General features: G+C 48.7%; 1 long non-coding RNA gene across 1 annotated transcript in view; it reads left to right on the forward strand.

The window, feature by feature from the left end:
• The first annotated feature begins 5,086 nt into the window (after window positions 1–5,086).
• Window positions 5,087–22,919, forward strand: part of LOC115089498 — a 152,239-nt gene continuing 134,406 nt past the window's right edge. Inside the window, exon 1 of the long non-coding RNA XR_003856119.1 lies at window positions 5,087–5,247. This is a non-coding gene — a long non-coding RNA (uncharacterized LOC115089498). The remainder of the gene's footprint in view (window positions 5,248–22,919) is intronic.

The following is a 22,919-nucleotide window of genomic DNA, read 5'->3' on the forward strand; positions in this document are numbered from 1 at the left end:
ACCTTTCGCCATCCTTAGGCAATTAGGAAATCTAACATACAGTCTAAAACTTCCTCCATCAATGAAGATACACAATGCATTTCATGTATCTCTACTAAAGCCAGTGATACTCTCCGAGATCTCCAGGAAAGACCCAGAGCCTACCATCCTAGATACAGAAGATTATATTGAATATGCCGTAGACGACATCCTAGATGTACGTAAAAGAGGCAAGACGTGGGAGTATCTCATCTCATGGGAGAACTATGGTCCTGAGGAAAACTCCTGGGAACCACTGGCTAATAGGGATGTGAATCATTTTTCTGAAGATTGAAAATATCGGAAGATATTTTCAAACTCATCAGAATTCGGGGGGCCCCCGAACCCGATAGGAAAACCCCACGAAATTTTTCGTGGGGTTTTCTTATTGTTTTGGGGGGGGTGGGGTGGGAAGAAAGGGCACTTAAAAATAAAACCCAAACCCACCCGACCCTTTAAATTTAATTCTTTCGCATCCCCCACCAAAATTTTTAAAGTACCTGGTGGTCCAGCGGGGGTCCCGGGAGCGATCTCCCGCTCTCGGGCCGTCGGCTGCCACTAATCAAAATGGTGCCGATGGCCTTTGCCCTTAGCATGTGACAGGGTATCGTGCCATTGGCTGGCCCCTGTCACATGTTAGGAGCACTGGATGGCCCGGAGCATCTCACGTCAAGTGTTGAGTCTGGAACTGGAAGTCCAGGAATGGAGCGGAATTCAGCAACGAGGGAACTCCTTGCTAACTTGTCAAAGCGTAGGGTCAGCCAGCTTAAGTACAGCAGGTAGATAACGTCATCCAGAGGGGACACCCCTGAGGTTTCCGCCATGACGTGTACAAAGGTGGCTCTGTTATGACCCGGAAGGTGGACCCTTGATCCGAGGTAAGTTGGCACCACTTAAGAGAGTAAAATTACTCCCAAGTTTCTACCGTCGGAAGGCAAGGCTGGACTGAGAAGATCTTGTGAAGTTGAAGAGGAGAATCTGGATGCAGGTGCCTCCTGCAGGTCGTGTGGTCCAGATGGCTGGCGCCTCCAGCAGGTCATGTGATTAAGATGGCTGGCGCCTCCAGCAGGTCATGAAATCAAGATGGCTGGCGCCTCCAGCAGGTCGTAGACAGTTCCAAATCATGCTCGAGGTAGTTGAAGCCAGTCCAAGGGTCAAAACCAAAGGATACTCCGCAGCCAGTCCAGGAATCAAAACCAAAGGGTACTCCGCAGCCGGTCCAGGAATAAAAACCAGAGGATAATCAGCAGCCAGTCCAGGAATCAAAACCAAAGGATACTCCGCAGCCAGTCCAGGGGTCAAAACCAAAGGATACTCCACAGTAGGGATGTGAATCGTTTTAGGACGATTAAAATTATCGTCCGATAATTTTAATATCGTCTTAAACCGTTATGGAACACAATACAATAGAGATTCTAACGATTTATCGTTATAAATCGTTAGAATCGTGAGCCGGCACACTAAAACCCCCTAAAACCCACCCCCGACCCTTTAAATTAAATCCCCCACCCTCCCGAACCCCCCCCAAATGACTTAAATAACCTGCGGGTCCAGCGGCGGTCCGGAACGGCAGCGGTCCGGAACGGGCTCCTGCTCCTGAATCTTGTTGTCTTCAGCCGGCGCCATTTTCCAAAATGGCGCCGAAAAATGGCGGCGGCCATAGACGAACACGATTGGACGGCAGGAGGTCCTTCCGGACCCCCGCTGGACTTTTGGGCAAGTCTCGTGGGGGTCAGGAGGCCCCCCACAAGCTGGCCAAAGTTCCTGGAGGTCCAGCGGGGGTCAGGGAGCGATTTCCCGCCGCGAATCGTTTTCGTACGGAAAATGGCGCCGGCAGGAGATCGACTGCAGGAGGTTGTTCAGCGAGGCGCCGGAACCCTCGCTGAACGACCTCCTGCAGTCGATCTCCTGCCGGCGCCATTTTCCGTACGAAAACGATTCGCGGCGGGAAATCGCTCCCTGACCCCCGCTGGACCTCCAGGAACTTTTGGCCAGCTTGTGGGGGGCCTCCTGACCCCCACGAGACTTGCCAAAAGTCCAGCGGGGGTCCAGAAGGACCTCCTGCCGTCCAATCGTGTTCGTCTATGGCCGCCGCCATTTTTCGGCGCCATTTTGGAAAATGGCGCCGGCTGAAGACAACAAGATTCAGGAGCAGGAGCCCGTTCCGGACCGCTGCCGTTCTGGACCGCCGCTGGACCCGCAGGTTATTTAAGTCATTTGGGGGGGGTTCGGGAGGGTGGGGGATTTAATTTAAAGGGTCGGGGGTGGGTTTTAGGGGGTTTTAATGTGCCGGTTTTGCGATTTTTAGATTTTTAGATTTTTCACGATTTTTCACGATTTTTCACGATATTTTACCCCCCCAAACGGCAACAATACGATTCCCTCCCCCTCCCAGCCGAAATCGATCGTTAAGACGATCGAGGACACGATTCACATCCCTACTCCACAGCCAGTACAGGAATCAAAACCAGAGGATAATCAGCAGCCAGTCCAGGAGTCAAATACGGGAAATCAAGCAGCGGAGCGGGAACGGGACTCAGGAACAGAAAACAGAGCAGGAGCCCAGAAGCCAAGGCAAGGTCTGAGGTGCAGGCCTTGCCTTAAATAGTCCCCGAAGATGGAGCCTACAGGAAGGATCCAAACCCATTTCCTGTAGTGGCTCCTTTAAATCCTTTGCTTCTGCCACGCGCGTGGCTCTAGGGGAACCTGGCAGGGGCGGAGCCAGATGCGTGTAGGAGGACGGCCGACGCCGTGGCCATGATGGTTAGGCAGCAGGCACTGCTGCAGCAAGATCCTGCCGATGCCGAGCCTTCAACGTCGGCGGGTCGGCCCACCGCGCCAGTGAGTGGCTGGCCCCGGTCGCGGCTTGCCGCAGCCGGCGGCCATAACAGGCTCATGTGCACGTGCGCGTGCCTAGGTAATTCCTGAATCAAGATAGCAATCGGCAGCTCCCACGCTGTCCCGGGAACTCCAGGCAGGTCGGCGGTGGTTGGCGGAGATCGCCATTCGTCCAAGAAATGACAAGGTAGCAAAGAAAGAGGTGAGCATTAGTGGTCGCAACCATCTGCGACCGATGAGCGTAACATTGTCCTTCACATTAAGTGATATATATAACTTCTTCTTGGTCCAAAAGATGTATATACGCATCTACACACAAACAGCTCTTCAATGTTTACATATGCATGCACTGTAGAGTCTAAGGTGTGTAGCAAAGAGAATTAGTGTTAGGAACCTCGGCCATGCTGGCCCACAACCGGGTCCCCTCACCTATGCCAGCTGGAGGCCCGGCTTTGCCGCTGCCGCTCCCGGCCACTGACTCCGCCCTCGGCTTGCTCTTGCGGCACCCCGAACACCACCAACTTCAGCTCCTCATGGTCTCCTCTCTAGGCATGCACGTGCACAGAGTCACGGGATTTAAAGGGCCAGTGGTGGGAAAGTTACCCGTGGCCTGGACTGATGACATCAGGATAGGCGAGTATTTAAACCCTGCCTCCCAGCTCCCAAGTCGCCTCAGCAATGGGTCCTGCTCTCCTGAAGAGTGTGAGTTGTCTGCGTTCCTGATCCCTGCGTTCTGACTCAGCCTTGCTTCATTCCTGATCCCTGACTCCAGCGTTCCTATTCCTTGCCTCCGGTCCCTGCCTTGCTCCTCGTTCCTTGGATTGCTTCTCAGGCCCTGACGCCTTGCCTGGAACCTGACTCTGCTTGATCTCCATCTGCCCTGACTCCTTGCCTGGTACCTGACTCTGCTTGATCTCCATCTGCCCTGACTCCTTGCCTGGTACCTGACTCTGCTTGATCTCCACCTGCCCTGACTCCTTGCCTAGTACTTGATGCTGCTTGATCGCCGCCGGCCTCTACACCTGGACTCCTCCGACGCTGTTTCTCCTTGCTTACTGGTTCCACGCCTGGAAGACCCGCGTCAAGTCCTGCTGGCCTCGGTACTCAAGGGCTCCAACCTGCGGGGAACGAGGGCTGGTATAGGTGACGGTCCTGTTGGGTCTTCTCTCCCAGAACTGCCACCCGATGATGCGGACCTCCAGGGGCCGCCCCTGGAGTGGTAGCAACAACCTCATCTCAGCTCAAGGGTCTACCTTTCCAAACAATTAATAGAAGTGACAGTGGCCAAATGAAAGGTTGTCAGCTACATGTGTGTCTATGTGTGTTATATGTATACCTTTTCTTTACTGAGGGAAACTTTTGCATCGGAGATTCATTGAAAAGGATAGATGTGCTGAACAGTACAAACCTTCCCGCTGAGTAACCATCTGCAGCTAGCAGTGATAGGCCAGTAAACTTTCGACAAAGGGTTGGATGGTTAGAGATAAGGGTTAATGGGTAACAAGTGACATATGCCAAACAGACAGGATCAAAAATGAATAGACCATAACTCGTTGTAGGTTAGTGGAATAGCTGCACTCTGAGGGATGACATGCCCCAACATTATTTATTTATTTGATTTATATTCTGCTTTTCAGGCACCTACCTTTTCTTGTTGCTGTCTGGGTCTCTCTAGAAGAACCAGAAATGCAAAGCAGCAGTGATACTTTGCCTTGGATTCTGATTCTGATTCAGATAACTGTACTGACATGAGAATGTAAAATGTATTGCTAAAGTAGAACACATAATAATTCTAATACACGCTATTGTTTAGAGAATTTTTTGAGAGACTTGAGCCTTGCAGCTTCTTTTACTCCCCCCAAATGGAGAATTCTGATCCAGACTTGCAGCAAGTTTTGCCTTTCTCTGTAGTAGCATCAGAATGTGGCCCTTTGCCTGTTTCAAGGAATGCCCTTGAAAATGGGGCTATATATGTAATACAAATCATTACAAAATCATACAACTTACCGGTGACTGAAATTTGTTTTAAATTATATTTTTAGAAAGCACTCTCATGGTTTTATGAAGTTTCAATTTATTATTCATCTTGTATGCAAACAAAATAATCAGCTGAAAACACAGAGTTTAGAAATGATGGTGTCATAAAGGCTGCATTCTGTCTCTGGAACTGATGAAGGAGAAATAGTGTCCGTTGTCTAGGAGATCCAGTAGATGGAATTTCCAGGAAGGAAACTGTAGTAGATGAGGGGAATGGAGAGGGCTTGTTTTAGAAATAGATATAGAAGATACATCCTTTTAAATCCAGATTTTATAATAAACGATATAAATGAACAAACAACTGGTAACGTTCTAGAGGGAGCAGAAGCTGAAGAGGAATCGACTTCTACTGAGGTAAGAGGAAGGGGAAAACTTAAATCTGGAAGACCGGCAAGAAACAGGAACGTGGGATAGTAGAGAGAGGAGGAAAAGAGGGAGGCAAAGAGAGGCAAGATAGACAATTGAAAGAGGGGGAAAAACTCTGAACAGGGCTACACCTGACAGGTGAACCCTGACTTGCTAATCCATTTCTGGTTTTGCCTCATTGCATTTACAAACTTGTACTATCAATTTCTCTAGAAGAGATAGGATTATGTCTTCCTAAAAGATTTTTTTGGGAAGTATCATGTCCCATGGGGTTACAGACATAACATTCTGGTCAAAACAATTGTAGGGAAAATGATATGCCCAGAAGGATCTGGGGTCAGTAACATGTTTATAAGGTTTTTGAGTGAAGCCAATGCCAGAGGACTCATTTCAATTTTCTTTTTTGGAAGTCAGATCATTTTTATGTATCTATATCTGGAACATTTTCATATTTTGGAAGTGAAAATAATACATAATTGCAGCTCAGGACTACTCTTTCCCCCTAAAACTTGTTTTGCTTACCTGCCCATATTATAGTGCCACACATCTGGCCTTTCTGAGATGCCAGGTACTAGAAAACCCATTACCCTGGGCTTGCTCTAGTTTTCTTATTTTTGGGGGGAGGTAATCTTTTAAAAGATAAAAATGACTCACTTTTTTATAGTTACAGTTGAGAACAGAATTATTAGGTATATGAATAGGTATGGCTTAAATGGGAAAAAGCCAATAGGGCTTTTACAATGGGAAATCATGCTTTACCAATCTATTAGAATTATTAAGGTGTAAATAAACAGGTGGATAAGGGTGAGCTGGTTGATTTGGATTTTCAGAAGGCATTTGGTAAAGCTCCACATGAATGACTCCTCAGGAAATTACAAAGCACGGGATAGGTGGCAATGTCCTATTGGACACTGGTAACTGGTTAAAAGATAAGAAACAAAGAGTAAGTCAAAATGGAGAAATATGAATAATGGCTTGCCCAAGAGTTCTGTACTGGGACTGGTATTGTTTAACATATTCATAAATGATCTAAAAAAAAGGATCAATGAGTGAGGTGATCAAATTTTCAGATAAGAACATAAAAACCACCATTCTAGATCAGATCAAGGGTCCACAAGGCCCAGTATCATGCTTCTTACAGCAACCAATCCAGGCTACAAGTACTTGGCAAGTTTCCAAATAGTACATCGTTTCTATGCTGCTTACACCCAGGAATATGCAGTGGCTTTCCTCTAGTCTACCTGGTTAATAACGATTTATGGACTTTTCGACCAGGAACATGTCCAAACCTTTTTTAAACACAGCTACGCTATCTACCTTTACCTTTACCAGTGCTCTTTTAGATTTAGAGGCCATGATACAGGGTTCCAGAAGGAGTGCTGGTGCCTGACTCCTAGCCTCAGGTGGCATTGTTGCAATGACAAGACTAGGAACTGTGATAGGTGTCACCCTTAACAATGACTACGACTTCTGGAATTCATTGCCAGAAGATGAATTCCAGAAGTCTAGAAATATAAATGAATTTAGAAAAGGTTTGGACAAGTTGCTGGAGGGCAAGGCCATAAATAATTATTAGTCAGACTTTAGTTTCTCCACTTCTAAATTCTTGGGAAAGCAACATGAAACAAACTGGGATATGTCGGGTACTCCCAGTTGAAATTTCTTATGTACTTCCGCATTTTTTAAAGGGAATGCTAATTTTAGCTTAGTTTTTCTGAACACAAGCCTTTTATCATTGATGTTTCCTTCCTTCTTTATGAGGGTAATTTTCAAAGAAGGGTAGGTTATATGCATAAAATCAGCATATGCATGCATAAGCAACCTTTATGCAAAGTAACAAATTTTCATAAGGGCGGAAATACACTTGTACTGTAGCTGCCACACAGTAAAGTAGGTATGTACAAAGATGGTAGTTTGAGGGTATTCTGAGGCAGGATTTGGAAGTACATGCTCATTTATATATTATATAAATGAAGTACATTCATACATCATCAAATGTGCAGTGCTTTACAAATAATAATTAAGTCATGAATATTAAATATAACCTCTTTTGTCTGCAGATTTTGGTGGGGGGTCAGGATGGAGAGTGTGGGTGAACTGGTGGAGGATGTGGGTGAACTGGTGATGGTGTGGGTCAATCAGCAGAGATCTCAGCAAACTAGTGCTTGGAAGAAGGCATAGAAGTATTTTCATAACTAGGATATGCACATACATCAGCCAGATTTATAAAATAACTGCCTCCTTGCTTGAATCAAGGGTTATTACACACACACGTTACAATTATTAACATGTAAAATATATCCATGTACTTCTTTAAAATAGGTGTCTAAATTACGCAGATCCTTGCATTAAAAAAATGCATATACATAAAACATATGCATGATCTTTCACACTATTTTATAACCTGTGCAAATCCCATTGCACATTTTATAAAATACAGCTATAACTTTAGGTGCACCTACTTATGAGTGTTAGTGCTGAATTATGCACATTATTGAAAATACCCTCCCTAATTTAACATCTATTATATCATTAACACCTGCAGCCTTGCCATGTTTAGTAGAAAAATGTCGTAACACCAATAGTCATGTCTCAACTACTGTAAAGTTCATACTATTAAAACTATATAACAGACTTAGAGGTCACTGTCCTATACTGCCTTAAGCATGTGTGCATGTGGCTGCATTAATGTTAACATGAGTTAAAATGGGCATATGCATAAAAATATCAATCCCTGGTTTGATCTCCTTCTGCATCCTGCGTAGGTGGGCTGAGAATGCTATGGAGGCAGCATTCACCAGTCCCTGAATGGAGGGTGTCATAGTCATTGTTAAGGGTGACACCTATCACAGTTCCTAGTCTTGTCATTGCAACAATGCCACCTGAGGCTAGGAGTCAGGCACCAGCACTCCTTCTGGAACCCTGTATCATGGCCTCTAAATCTAAAAGAGCACTGGTGCCTAATTCCTAGCTTCAGTATCATTGTTGCAATGACAAGACTAGGAACAATGATAGGTTGAGTCTATTATTAGGGTAAAAATCCTCAGGAGGTAATGTTTTATGGCTCAAGGTGCCAGAATCCAAAGCACTGGTTCCAACTGAGCTGAAAGACAAAGGAGATACCCACTGGGTTAAAAAAAAAAAAAAAGGTAGCTTCAGGTGCATTTCTGGGGCGGGTTTGCAATTTAGCTGGTTAATCCTAATTTTCAGCACTACCCAGAAAAGATTAGGTAAGTGGATAAAACTACGCTACTGAACTGCAGGTTCAAATTTAACTGGTCAACTTTTGACTAGCTAGATTTATGAATATTTTCAGCTTTTCCCTTGCCAGGGGTTCATCTGAAAATTTTCCTAAAGATAACCGATTAAAAAATAACAGGTTATCTTTGCAACACAGAAGCTTTTTGAAAATTGACTCTTTTACATATATTACTTGGCAACATATACAAATTGTCATGAAAATATAGGGCGCAATATTCAGCCACTGAGCAGTTTGGCTAGTTTATCCAGCTAACTATAGGACAGGTCAGCGGCATCACCAGAGTTAGTCACATCAGTTAACTGACTAACTTTGAATATTGGAATTAGTCGGTTAACCTTTGCAGCTAATTCTGCTCCTTCCCAGAATGCCCTGAATTTATGTGGCTAAATTGTAACCAGGTAACTCGTTATCTGGCTAGAATTTAGCAGACTAATCCTTTAAATGTGCTGGTTTAGCCATTTAGACAGACAACTTTTCAGTTTTCTGTCTAAATAGCTTTTGAGTAATGACCTCATAGTTTCTTGAATCTGAATCTGTGGAAAAACAAGTTTTGAGTGCTTTCAGTCTTTTTTAAAATTGTTTTCTCAATTTCTTTTACTTTTTTTCCTCTGTATCTCAATTTGTACAGGGGTAAGTGTGAGCTTTTAATTGTCAGAATTTGCTGAAGTGTTACTTGTTTAAGGGCTTTTTGTATGCACAGTAATTTTATGCCAAGAATGCAGTGTCCAAGGAGTAAGAGAGGAGAGTGATTTAGAAATGGATCAGTTAGGGAGAAAGAGGAGAGAGGAGTGGTGAAGATAGCTGAGGACAGCGTATGATTAGACAGCCAGGAACAGCCTCAGATGGAAAAAGCACCAGTGGAGCAGCTCAAGGAAGGTTCAGATTTCCATAATAACTACTTCAGCCGTGAGGATAATGAGCTGCTAATGGAGGAGGTCCTGGAGTCCTACAAAATGTTGCTTGGAAAGGAGGCAGGCAAAAATTCATGGTTTTCAATGACAGGAGTGAGTTGGATATTGCCAGATATATCAGTTTGGGAGCATCTAAGAGGACAGTAGATACCTGTAAGAACTAAGAAGTGGTTCTGACACTGAAGAATAAGCAGATGAAATATCATGCACATAACACAGGAGTTGGTAAAGGTTCTCCAGCAGCACTGCACTTGACCTCAATGAAGAACAAGCTTATGGGACAGTTCAGATACTTGGACATGGCTGCAGCTAAGCCTGAGGAAGAAGCAAGTATGAAAAAGGCAATTTTGAACAAAACATATACCTACTGGGGAAACTGGGTGGCTATAATAGTCTGACTCTCCAGCCAAGGCTCCTCCTTTGGGTGTCTACCCAATATATACCATCACATCAGACATGTCTCATCTTTTAGGGGTTTCTATACAAGGGTACAGAAGTCAAAACAACTTTGCATGTCTGTAAAGGGATAATTTGGCTCAAGCACTGGAAACAGTTAATGTGTTCTGCAGATTGAACCTGGGTAGGCCTCAAATTCTTTATTATACCTCATTATCACCCAAATTGACATTATTCATCCTCTTGTATTACTTCTGCTACAGCAATGAACAGTGATTTTTAAATAATTATTTATTGTAGCCCAAGATAGTATCGATGTGAATGGACTGTTTGTTGTAAGCTCCACTTAGCAGCATATTACTCCTTCTCAGATTTTCTATTTCTTTGATAACTCACTGAAGTAGAAAAGAAACAGGAACATTTGGAATTATCTCCCTCAACTGGTGCGATTCCTCCCGTGGCTGGAGTCATGGGAGGCCTCTTACCTATTGCGGCAGGAGCCGCGGATGCCTAGGTTCCTGCGGCCCGGGCTGTCATCATGCCGGCGTGGCAGGAGCCGCGGGGTTTGCCTCCATGGCCGGAGGCCACTATCTTGCCAGCATGGCAGGAGCTGTGCCAGGATTTCTCACGCAGCAGGAGGCCGCTCCCGACGTCCTTTCCACCGTGGCAGGGAGCCGCGGACTTCGTCCTCTTCTTGCGGCACGGAGCCACACCGGTCTCTCCTCCGTGGTCCGGAGGCTGCCATCTTCCCGCAGGCCCAGAGGCCTGCTCATCAGCAGCAGGATGCCGCCAGTTCTTCCTGTGGCATGGAGCCGCTGAAGTCCCCTTCACTGAAGTCCAGAGGCCTCAGTCCTCAGGCTCCCCTGCAGCTTGGAGCCACTCCTCAGACTTCTTCTTCGCGGCTTGGACACCGCCTCCCATGTTGGGCCTGGTCGAGGCCTGCTTTGGATCCTCCTCTCTTCAGTCTCATAGCAGGGCCGCTGTCCAGGATCCTGCTGCTTCTCCTTCCTCTTCCTTAGGTGCGGGGCCATGCCTCCCTCCTTGATTTAAAGGGCCAGCGAGGGAGTGACCCCATGGTCCACCCTGATGATGTCACTTCCTAGATCTGCCTCTTCTGCCTACAAAAGGCTCCTCAAATCAGTCATGTCTTGCCTTCGCGAGGAGCTTGTTCTCTCCAGGACTCCTGCTCTCCGCTCCTGCTGGCATTCCTGTTATTCATCTTGTTATCCCTCGTCGTCATTGTTCCTGGTCTCTTGTCTTCGTCTCGATGTTCCATTTCTAGCCCTGATGTCTTCGGTATCCTGATGTTCCGTTCCAGCCCTGATGTTTTCTGTGCCTGCCACAAGGAATGACAAGAAGCAGCAGGCCAGACTATGGACGAGGGCAGACGAAGGCTCTGAAACATAGAGACTCTAGATGTAGACGAGAAACTTGGAGGTACGGATGAAGACTCACTTGGGTGCACAAACAAGACTCATGCAAGGACTTTAGACGAAAGTTCAGAAGCAAGGTACTGCAGGCAAAGGTATTCAGAAGCAGGATCAAGTACTGGGTTGAGACTGCGATGCAGCGCGCCCTACACAGCCACTATCCATGGGCTGGTCACGGACCATGCTAAGATGCGAGGCAGACTCTAGACGAGATATAAAGTAGTTGAACTAAAACATGGCGAAGATACTGTAGAAACCTGTACCAAGGCGCGCCATACACAGCCCATCCTAGGCTGGTCGCGGACCACACAGGTTTAGTCAGAGTCTTTGGCATGGACGGACGCAATGCAAGGAACTCTGAAGACCGGGACAGAAGCAAGCAAGGATTCAAAGACAACTCAGGACTGAAGCAGAAGTCTTCCGGAGGCTTGTACTTGCGCAGGTGAAGATGGCCTTGTACCATGAGCGCCCACACAGCCACTACCCATGAGCTGGTCGCGGACCACAACATGGCATGCCAGGAAAGGAGGCAACGAGGAATCTGGGGTACAGGTCATCAGGAACAGGTGAAGAACATCAGGACTGGATCACAGACATCAGGAACAGGCGACGGACATCAAGACGAGACATGGAGCTCCAACAAAGAACAAAGGCCAGACAGAGCGCTGGAAGGCAAGACATCCAGAAGCAAGTAACTCCAATGCAAGGCAAGCAGAACTGAATAAGAAGTCCTTTTATAGTGCAGGAAGCAGGCAACTCCCTGGGAGGAGTTTAGATGGGCCACACCTGGCTGGCCCTATAACTAGAGAGAAGAGCTGCGGGCCGGCCCCTTAGGAAGAAGAGGCGAGGCCCAAACCAGAGAGTCCAGGAGGAAGCAGAGCAGGCCTCAGGCAGGCCCAGATGGCAATGAAGGCCTCCCAGGCCATGGAGCAAAACCGGGATAGACTGTCCAGGCAAGGCCCCAGCTTCGGTGCGGCCTCCAGAGAAAAGGTGAGAGGCCTCCTGTGGCATAGCTACAGGAGGAATCGTAACACATTGCTTGCCTGGAGGTTCTGGACTTTTAACTACTTGATTTTAACCTTGCCTTGCCTTGCCATGCCATGCCATGCCTTGTCGTGCTATGCCTTGCCTTGCCTTACCATGCCTTGCCTTGCCTGAGTCTTCATCTTCCTCAATGCCTGGGTCTTCATCTTCCTCAATGCCTGAGTCTTCATCCTGTGTCAGATGTCTCCGTCCACCCTTGACCTCTGTTCGGCCTGCTGCTTCTTGCCGCTACCCGCGGCAGATCTGAAATGGCTTGGAGAGGTCGGAGGACCACTCAGAGATCACCATTGCATTGGTGGCCTCACGGATGCATGCAGGTCCCTGGTGGAGGTCCTCGGTTCTCCAGTTCCCAGACAAGGACCATCTCTCTGCAAGGGCACACAACTCTCGTCCCTCACTGGGGAGCGCCCACTGGTGCTCTCTCCCATCACAGCACAACATCAACCTCTAGTGCCAGCCCCCAGTGCATTACTTTACATGGATTCCTTCATGGTTTGGACCTTTAGACAGGAACCAGGTGTCTCCATTGGTTGTATCCAGACGATGGCAGCTTTCCTGGAGTTGGATACATTCTTTAGTCCCAACACATTGAATTCAAACCTAAAACCCAGGTCAGTGGTGGTGATACTGACAGAGACGAGTGGAAGTGATGCAGTCTGGGAGCCCTGGGCCTTATCCTTTGCTTTTTCACTAAGCATAAAAGGTGAAGATGCCAACCATGGAGGCTTCGGTCCTGAGTTGTGCAGAACAGCACTGTATCCAGGAATTGCTACAGGAATAGACTTGTTGAACCGAGGAGTGATCCAGACATGCTGAAGATGGAATAAGCATCCAGGATTTGTCTATCTTAGGGAAATTCAACCAGCCAAGATGAACCTCATGTTGAGGAGGCCCATCGTTGTGACTCTAGATTCAATTGGTCAGCCCTGAAAAAATGTGACTGCTCTATTTCAAAATGGTCCTATTACATAGGAACCCTATCATTTAAAACCTGGAATTAGTTCCAAGTACAGAACATAAGAATATAAATTTTGCCATGCTGGGTCAGACCAAAGATCCATCAAGCCCAATATCCTGTTTCCAATAGTGGTCAATCCAGGTCGCAAGTATCTGGCAGTATTCTTAAGTTCAATAGATCTCATGCTACTTTATTCCATCGACACGCAGCAGATTTCCCCAAGTCCATCAATGGTTTATGGACTTTTCTTCCAGGAACTTGTCCAAACCTTTTTTAACACAGCTACAGTAACAGCTTTTACCACATCCTCCGGCAACGAATTTCAGAGTTTAATAATGCATTGAGTGTAAAAGTACTTTCTTCTATTTGTCTTAAATGTATCATCTAGAAACTTTGTTGCATATTCCCTAGTCTTTGTACTTTTTGAAAATGTAAACATCCAATTCGTATTTACCCTTTCCAGTCCACTCATTATTTTATAGACTTCTATCTTATCCTCCCTCAGTCATCTCTTCTCCAAGCTGAAAAGCCCTAAGCTCTTTAGCCTTGCCCGTAGGGAAATCATTCCATCCCCTTTAACATTTTGTCACCTTTCTCTGTACCTTTGCTAGTTCTACTATATCTTTTTTGAGATGCGGTAACCAGAAATGCACACAGTACTCAAAGTATGGTCAAATCATGGAGCAAAACAGAGGCATTATGGTATTCTCTGTTTTATTCTCCATTCCTTTTCTAATAATTCCTGTTATTCTATTTTTTTCTTAGCCAGTGCCGCACACTGGGCAGAAGATTTCAACATCAATTCTCCAAATATCTAACTGACAACACTCTTCTTCACCCAAACCAGCATGGATTTTGTAAAGGCCATATTAGTGAGGAATTATTACTCTCCTCTTTTGACACCTTACTAAGAGGCTTTGATACCAACACTGATCATATCTTAGTGCTTCTAGGTATCTCAGCTGCCTTTGACACACTAGATCACAAAATTCTTCACCAGTTACAGTCTATTGGCTTAACAGATACTGTTTTAAACTGGTTTAGTTCATATCTAACAAATTGTCCACATCAAATCAATATTGGTCCTTATTTATGCAACCGGTATACGTCCAGTATACCAAACACTCTTCTGGCGTGTCTCAAGGATCATCACTCTCTGCTGTTCTATTTAACATTTACTTAATAGTGTTATGCCATCTTCTCAAAAGCCTTAACATTCAATTTAAGATTTACGCAGACGATATCCAGTTCTTTGTACCTTGCTCTTTATCTACACTTTCTACTGTATGTCTCCATATTAAAACTATTAACTCATGGTTAATCTCATAACCATTTCAAATTAAAACACTTCCAATACAGAAATCCTTCACCTTTCAACCATTCCTCACTCCACTTGCAGTCCCCCTTCACACCTTCTAGATGATATATCTATCCCCATTGTTTCTAAAGCTCGAAACCTCAGAGTAATCCTTGATTCAAGTTTAACTGTGTCCCACCATATCTCAACCACTGTTAGAAACTCCTTTTTCAAGCTTCACATATTGAAACGTCTCCACCCATTACTATTCGCTAATGACTTTTGCACTGTTCAACAATCCCTGATTCTCAGTTATAGACTACTGTAACACCCTTTATCTTGGTCTCCATGATAATGCACTCTGCCCTTTACAACTAATTCAAAATACGGCTGCATGTATTCTGGCAGGTATCTCATGGAAAGATCACATAACTCCAATCCATACTGGCTCCCGGTTCACTATAGAATGCAATACAAAGTTCTGTCTATTATACAGAATCTAATTCATAATGATTCCTCTGCATGGCTCTGCTCACTTCTTCAAATCTACCAACCCTGCAGACAGTTACGTTCCTTACATAAAAACCTCGTAGAAATACCGTCTATTCATCTGGCCAAACTAGATGTCATCAGAAGGCGTGCCTTCTCAGTCACCAGCCCCTCGCTCTGGAATGTAATCCCAGATCATTTAAGGTAGATAACATCGCACAAAGACTTTCAAAATAATCTAAAGACATACCTGTTCTTGGTGGCTTTCAGCTTTCTTTCCATCCTCCAATAGGAATTTCATGTCTCTGCCTCTCATTTACCATCTCTTAGAGCCTCCCCTGCCCAGCTTCTTGTTTATGTCTCCTTCTATTTCGTTTTTTACTCATATTATTTATGGTATGTTTTTACCATACCTTTTTTTTTTTTTTTAAATTTTAAATTTTGCATTTTCAGAATATAATACAATATCCATTGATTAGGAATTCAAGAGTATATAAGAAATTATAATTAAAGGCAAACATAGAGGTAAAAACAACTTACATCTCTCGTATTAAGGAAACATGTTGGGAACCAAGATTAAGGAAATTGAAGCTAAATTAAGTATTTCAATCAAGTAATATAACAGCTTCCCTGTAATAACAAAACATTCCCAGATTTTACACACTTTCAGATTTCCCATCCAAGAAGCCCCTTAATTGTCCCGGTTCTAGAAATATGTATGTTTCCTTTTGATACTTCAGAACGCATCTACAGGGTAACCCAGAACTCGAGACCTGCGTCCGGCTCTCCCCCTTTTTTCCCCTCCCCCTGTTCCCCAATAAAACCAAGATACAACTGTATGGAGAAAACAAAGGCCGCAGTTTATTAAACTTAAACTTAACCCGAGCCAAAATCTTAACAACAATCCAAATACCCCCACCTTCCCCTTCCTCGTCCTTGTCCCCCATTCGCTTACACCGCGGCCCGGTGATAAGCAAGCGTTGTTGCCCCCCTTTTCCACTACTCACCCCGCCGCGTCACCAGCGAGGGCAAGCTTGCGGCCTGAGCATCGGCCCCCCCCCCTTGCTCATTAGGCCTTCCCGTATAGCAGCCCCACGCTGCACGGGCATTCCTCCCCCCCCTCCGAACAGTAAATTACAATTACACAATATACAAAACAGCATATGGCTCGGGTTTTCCGCCACCACTGCGACAAGTACAATACACAACCAAACAACAATGCAGCACAGGGAGGGCGGGTGGGAAGCATGAACCCCTGCTTGATCCGCTGCCTGGCTCCCAACTGCCTCGCTCCCTGCTCGACCCCCTTTCTTACCCTAGCCCTTAACCAATGGCGAAACAGCATTTGAAATGCCGCTTCCCCATTGGTACCCTCTCTCTTGTTATCCCTCGCTTACTCCCGCCCCCCGCTCGCCGCCTCCCGCGCTCGCAGCCGGGTTACCTGCGGCAACACTGGACTAGCCAGTGTCGCCTTCTTTAACCCAGAACTCGAGACCTGCGTCCGGCTCTCCCCCTTTTTTCCCCTCCCCCTGTTCCCCAATAGAACCAAGATACAACTGTATGGAGAAAACAAAGGCCGCAGTTTATTAAACTTAAACTTAACCCGAGCCAAAATCTTAACAACAATCCAAATACCCCCACCTTCCCCTTCCTCGTCCTTGTCCCCCATTCGCTTACACCGCGGCCCGGTGATAAGCAAGCGTTGTTGCCCCCCTTTTCCCCTACTCACCCCCGCCGCGTCACCAGCGAGGGCAAGCTTGCGGCCTGAGCATCGGCCCCCCCCTTGCTCATTAGGCCTTCCCGTATAGCAGCCCCACGCTGCACGGGCATTCCTCCCCCCCCTCCGAACAGTAAATTACAATTACACAATATACAAAACAGCATATGGCTCGGGTTTTCCACCACCAAACAAAGACCTAATGTCAATTAGGCTTTGTGCCCCCACTGCGGCCCCCTAGCGCTAATCTGTTGCCTAAGCCCATCTTCCAAGGCATTATTAAACAGATCTATGCCGACATCGGAAAGGTGGACCCCATCCCCCAAAAAATAACCCCCCAGCAGGTCCCAGGACCACTGATGCCGAATCCAAAACCCACCCTCCCTTACCAGCCATTTGCCAATTTGGCGGTTCAATTTCTTGACACCATTCCTCCATAAGGGCTCGTGCTGGTGTTTCAGACGAATAATGACATCCGACCAACCCAATTTAGTGTGGGGCAAACGATTCATGATGGACGCCATATCCTTTCTCATCATTTGTATGAGCTGGCGACAGGTCACCCGTCCTACGTCGTTGCCTCCCAAATGAATGATAAGCCATTCAGGGGGCCCCCCATCGCTCAATATTGCCTTGCAACAAATCACCCCGTTCTTCCCATTTCAAGCCCCCCTTTTCCGATCCAGCGCACTTGCATGTCCTCGGGAGTCAGATTCAAATGCTCGCCGTAAGGCCTCTTCTTGGCACGACGGTAGGCACGATGGATAAAGGAATGACCCACGATCCAGGCACAATTCCTTGCCAACTCCTCCCCAGCCCGATCTGCAAGACAAACAAGCTCGTTAGGCACAGACTCACGCATCCCCCGATATGAACCACGCGGATCCCCCGATACGACAACGCGGCCACTAGTGCCGGACATAAATTCGAAACGCCTCCGACTTCCACCTCCCTAGAGCCTTAATCCGGGCGGTGGACCAGCCCATTTCAGCCGCCGTGGTAGCCGCACCAATGCGAAAAGAATGCGATGAAAAACGGGCCGCCTCCCACCCGAGTACCTCCGCCACCCCGCGCAACACTGCCCCGAACTGATAGCGGGTGAGGGGGGAGCCATCCGCATGCACCAAGAAATAACCCCCCACTGGCGGGCGCACCTCCAGGTACTGCCAAGCCAGGCGCACCGGACATACTAACTCATACTCAGCCGGGATCAAAGAAATCCACCGCTCCTTTACCTCTTTGATCAGTCTTCGATTTGGGAAGCCGCAAAGACACATGCTGAACAAACACGCTCACATCCCCCACCTGTAACCCGTCACGGCAGTCCTGTGCCACCCGGGACCTAGCCACTAACTCTCCGATGCGCAGCGCGCCAAAAAATGCCCAGGAAAAGGCTAAGCGGAATAGCTCCCGCTCGTACTCCGATCTACAAACCCTGCCAAAGCCCGTGGGCCAAGTCGATCAAGTCCCCGTACCGTATCGGCAAACGCCTATCCATCCGTTGTGCCCCCCACCCCTACCCATCCCTCCAAAACTTTTTTAACTAAAAAACTGCGCAAGGGTGTGTGCACCCTTCCAACTTCTGAAAGAAGGCAAAACCCGCCAGGTGACTGCGTACAGATGCTAACGAAAAACCCGCCCCTTTTGCCCACAAAATAAACTGTACCAGAGCCGGCACCCGCACCCGTCCCCCCTGCCATCCCGAAGCCACAGAAAACGTGTCACAACTGCATTCCCTGCCACGTAAGCTCTCCAAGTAGCCAGGGCCATAGATCGCCGAATCAAGTCCCATGTCGCATCTTGACCAAGTTCCACAGATGGGCGGGGACCCCGCTCCCCTTGGCAGTCCGCTTGTGGAGCAACGACCGGAAGGTGTCCCACTTAAAACGAGAGAGAGCATCAGCTATGAGGTTAGAAGACCCTGGGACATGACGCGCCCGCAGGCTCACATTCAGCTGTAAACATAATAACAACCATAACTCGCAAAAGAGCAGAGACTTTGTAGCACTTGGCCGCCTGCCTGTTGACCACTTGCACGACGCCTAAGTTGTCGCACCACCATACCACCCGTTTATTCGCCAGGTCGTGCCCCCAAATAGTCAATGCCACAACGATGGGGAAGAGTTCGAGGAAGGTTATATTCTTCACAAGACCCTCGTTCACCCAGGAGGCAGGCCATGGCTCCGCGCACCATTTTCCCCGAAAATATAACCCGAAGCCCGACGCTCCCGCCGCAATCCGAATACAATCCAATTGAGCATTGGACACTTCAGGCTCCATCATCAAGCATATCCCATTGAAGGAGCGTAGAAATTCCCCCCACACCGCTAACTCTTCCTTAACCGGGCGCGACACCCTGAGGAAGTGATGCGCTGACCGGATGCCGGCCGTTCTGGCCGACAAACGCCGTATGAACGCCCGCCCCATAGGTATCACGCGGCACGCAAAAGTCAAGGAACCGATTAGGGATTGCATCTGCCTTAATGTCACCTTACTTGCTGCCCGCACACTACTAACCAACTGCCGTAACTTAGTCACCTTGTCCTCCGGCAAATGACAAATCATGGCCACGGAATCCAGTTCAATGCCCAGGAATGTCAACCGAGTCACTGGACCTTTGGTTTTGTCGGCCGCAATGGGAACTCCAAAGCGCTCCGCTGTGTGCAGAAAGCCCTGTAACTGGCGGTGGCAAACATCCGCCCCCCCCCGGACCGACAAATAAAAAATCGTCCAAGTAATGGAGCGAATCCTCGCACCCAGTATAACCCTTTGCCGCCCAGTGAATAAAGGAACTAAACATTTCGAACAAGGCGCAAGAAATTGCGCAACCCATGGGAAGGCAGCGGTCTATGAAGTAGCCGCCCTCGAAGTAAAAACCAAACAAAGGAAAACCACGACGGGTGTATCGGGAGCAATCGAAAAGCGGACTCGATATCCGCTTTTGCCAACAAAGCACCCCGCCCCGCCTTTTGAACCAACTGAACAGCCTCATCAAAAGAAGCATATTTGACCACGCACGCTTCCCGCGGGATAAAATCATTAACCGACCCCCCTTTGGGATGCGACAAATTCAAGATTAACCGAAATTTTCCCGTGACCTTTTTCGGAATCACCGCCAAGGGTGAAACATGCATCTGTCGATAAGGCTGACTCGGAAAAGGACCAACTATCCTGCCCTGCTCAAGTTCCTCGCGAAGTTTCAACCTGGCGACCTGCACCATGTTATGAACAGATCTTGAATTCCTAGCCCTACCCCCTTTTCCCGGACCCACGGATGGGATACGAAACCCTTCGGAAAACCCGTCCCGTAAGAGCTCAGCCGCAACCCGATCCGGATACCCGCGCAAGCCAGCGACTAGAGCATGTACCAAAACGGGGTGAGTCGGCTTTGCACTCAAGGACGGACCCTACTTGGTTCCTTTAGTAACCCCCCCCCAGCCCCATGTGAACACTTAACGGCCGAGTGGGCACCGCCGCACGTGGCGCAAGCATGGCGGAACTTGCACTCTGGGAACAAACAGGTGAGCTTATTGAAGCGCCAACATATATCCCCCAACCCCCCAACTCCTTTGGAGCCAGGCTCTCCACTTCGTGCTCCCCCAACACGAAAGGACTGAACCTTACCCCCGCCCCCCGACAACGCACTACCGGTTGTGTGTGCCCCTACCCCCACTTGGCTCTTCCGGGCCATCCCCGCACTTTTATTAGTCATCTGGGTCAACCAGAGGTGTATGTCCTGAGAACCCCAGGACATAAACTTGTTCCCAGCCATCTTATCCCGGAATTTCTCATCATAGTTGAGCCATGCCCAACCTTCGTAATCCCGGAAAGCCCCTAGGATACTGTCCTCATAGGACAGCAAAGCACCGTACTGGGAAGGGTCAAAATGGCTAACTACACTGGCTAACTTTAAAAACCCCCGCATCCAGTTTACTATGTTCTTGGCTATGCGCGGGACTGAGCCACTCCTCCTAAGGCGCTTCTTCGCCTTCTTGGATAACCTTTTCCCACCCCGTCGCCCCTCAAGTAACTTAAAGATATTGACAAATTTTCTCCTCCGTATCCGCTTCACTAATCGGGTGGGCACCTCTTCCCAGAGCTCCGAAAGGGAAGCCACCGCCGGTTGACCCACGTCGCATTTTGGACCCTCCCCCAATATAGCACCCCTACTCTGCCGGGACCCACTAGAACCGGTCTCTGATGACGAGGAACTATCACTAGAATCCTCTCTCGATCCTCTGCGCACGCCCCTACGCCCCTTACCATGGCGCATCATACTATCCTTACCCACATCCGCGTGCGTGCTGATATCCCCCACATCCGCCGTTGCCGAGCTCTGCCTCTCCACGGTCTGGCGCTCCGTCCCTCCGGCAGCCCTCCAGAAGCCTCGTGCCACTCCAGACGCCAATCCTTCGTGAGCCCTCCATTGCTCCCCTGCTCGATGGACCAGGGAGATCCTCTCCTGCAAAACTGTAGAGAAAACCCTCCGCGCCGCTACGCCCTGGCCGAGGCTCCCCGACAGGGGCCTGTGACACGCTACCAAGTGGAACCGGAACCGTGCGCTGGCCATCCGGCAAACTCTGTGGGCCCTGGAACGGGGGGTCCTCTGACAACAGGCCCTGCACCATGTTGCCCTGCACGTCGCCGCCGCTAGGCCGCTGGAAAACTATATAACCCGCCCTAGCCAGGTGGCCCAGAATGTCCGCCAGTGCAGTAGCAGAAGGAAGCTGGGAAAAATTCCCCGAGGGCATGGCAGGCTGGCGCGCAGGGGGGTGCATAAGATGAGAAGCAGCCGAGCCACAGGGAGCGCAAGGACCGTCAGGAGGAGCGCCGGTGCCACGAGCGGGGGCCACGCGATCTCCAACCGTGCCCCTGCTGGGGGCTCTGGACCTGCGGCCTCTGTTGGCTGGACGCGCCCTAGGACGGCAGGGGGGGGCAAGGGAAACGACGCTAGAGGCCGCGGGAGGGAGCGCCAGAAGAGGACCACGCGGTGGCGCGACGGATGCCGGGCAGCCGGCATAGGAACGCGTGGGCCAGCCCTATGTGCCGCAAGAAACAAGTCCCCCGGGGGAGGGGGGAGGCCCTGAGGAGACAGGGACCGCGGCAATAAGAGAGGCCCAGGCACGTCCCGCGGTGCCACCTGCACGTGTGTCGGCGAAAGTGGTCGGCCCAAGGCAAGTCCGAAGTGGGAGCCCGGGCTGTGGGAGGAGACACGGATTCTGGCTCCGGTCCAGCTTTCCCCTGATTCCGCAGCCGTATCAGCTGGCGGGGCGTGGGGATTGCACAGGAGGAGACGGCGGGGTGGGGGAGGGGGGCCACATGGCCGGCGCAACAGGCCCACTCACCCGTGGCTCCAGGCTCCGGACCCCCGAAAGACTCCGCGAAGATCGGGCCCCCCCTCTCCTGCCTCCTGCCGCCGCCGCAGCCGCCGCTGCCGCCTTTGTCCTCGCGGGCCTAGCCCGCGACTGCGCCTGCTGCCTACCGCGAGTGTGCCACATGTTGACCGACACAGCAACCGGAGGGAAAGGCGAAAAGAAAATAGGACGACGAAACCGTGACCGCTACGCTACCCCGAAAGGCACCTACAGCTGGGAATCAGGACAGCAGCAAGCACGAACCCCTGCTTGATCCGCTGCCTGGCTCCCAACTGCCTCGCTCCCTGCTCGACCCCCTTTCTTACCCTAGCCCTTAACCAATGGCGAAACAGCATTTGAAATGCCGCTTCCCCATTGGTACCCTCTCTCTTGTTATCCCTCGCTTACTCCCGCCCCCCGCTCGCCGCCTCCCGCGCTCGCGTCCGGGTTACCTGCGGCAACACTGGACTAGCCAGTGTCGCCTTCTTATATTTCAGTATCATATTTGCCCCACGATTTATCACCTCTGGTCTCATACGTAGGAATACTTTCCTGCGCTCCTGAGTAGATTTAACAATGTCAGGATATATCCAAATATTCTGTCCGTAATATTTATCTGTTCTTTTTCTAAAGAAGAACTTTAGGACCATATTCCTGTCATGCTCAAAGGCGAAAGAAACCAATAAAGTTCCTCTTACTTTAATCTCTGTCTGAGATGAGAGTTCAATAATTTCAGTTAAATTCATAGACTGTTGTTCCCGTCCATCCATATCTTCTGCTCCTAATGGCTTCGCGAGATAAT

The sequence above is a fragment of the Rhinatrema bivittatum genome, chromosome 4 (genome assembly GCF_901001135.1).
Source record: "Rhinatrema bivittatum chromosome 4, aRhiBiv1.1, whole genome shotgun sequence".
Taxonomy (NCBI): Eukaryota; Metazoa; Chordata; class Amphibia; order Gymnophiona; family Rhinatrematidae; genus Rhinatrema; species Rhinatrema bivittatum.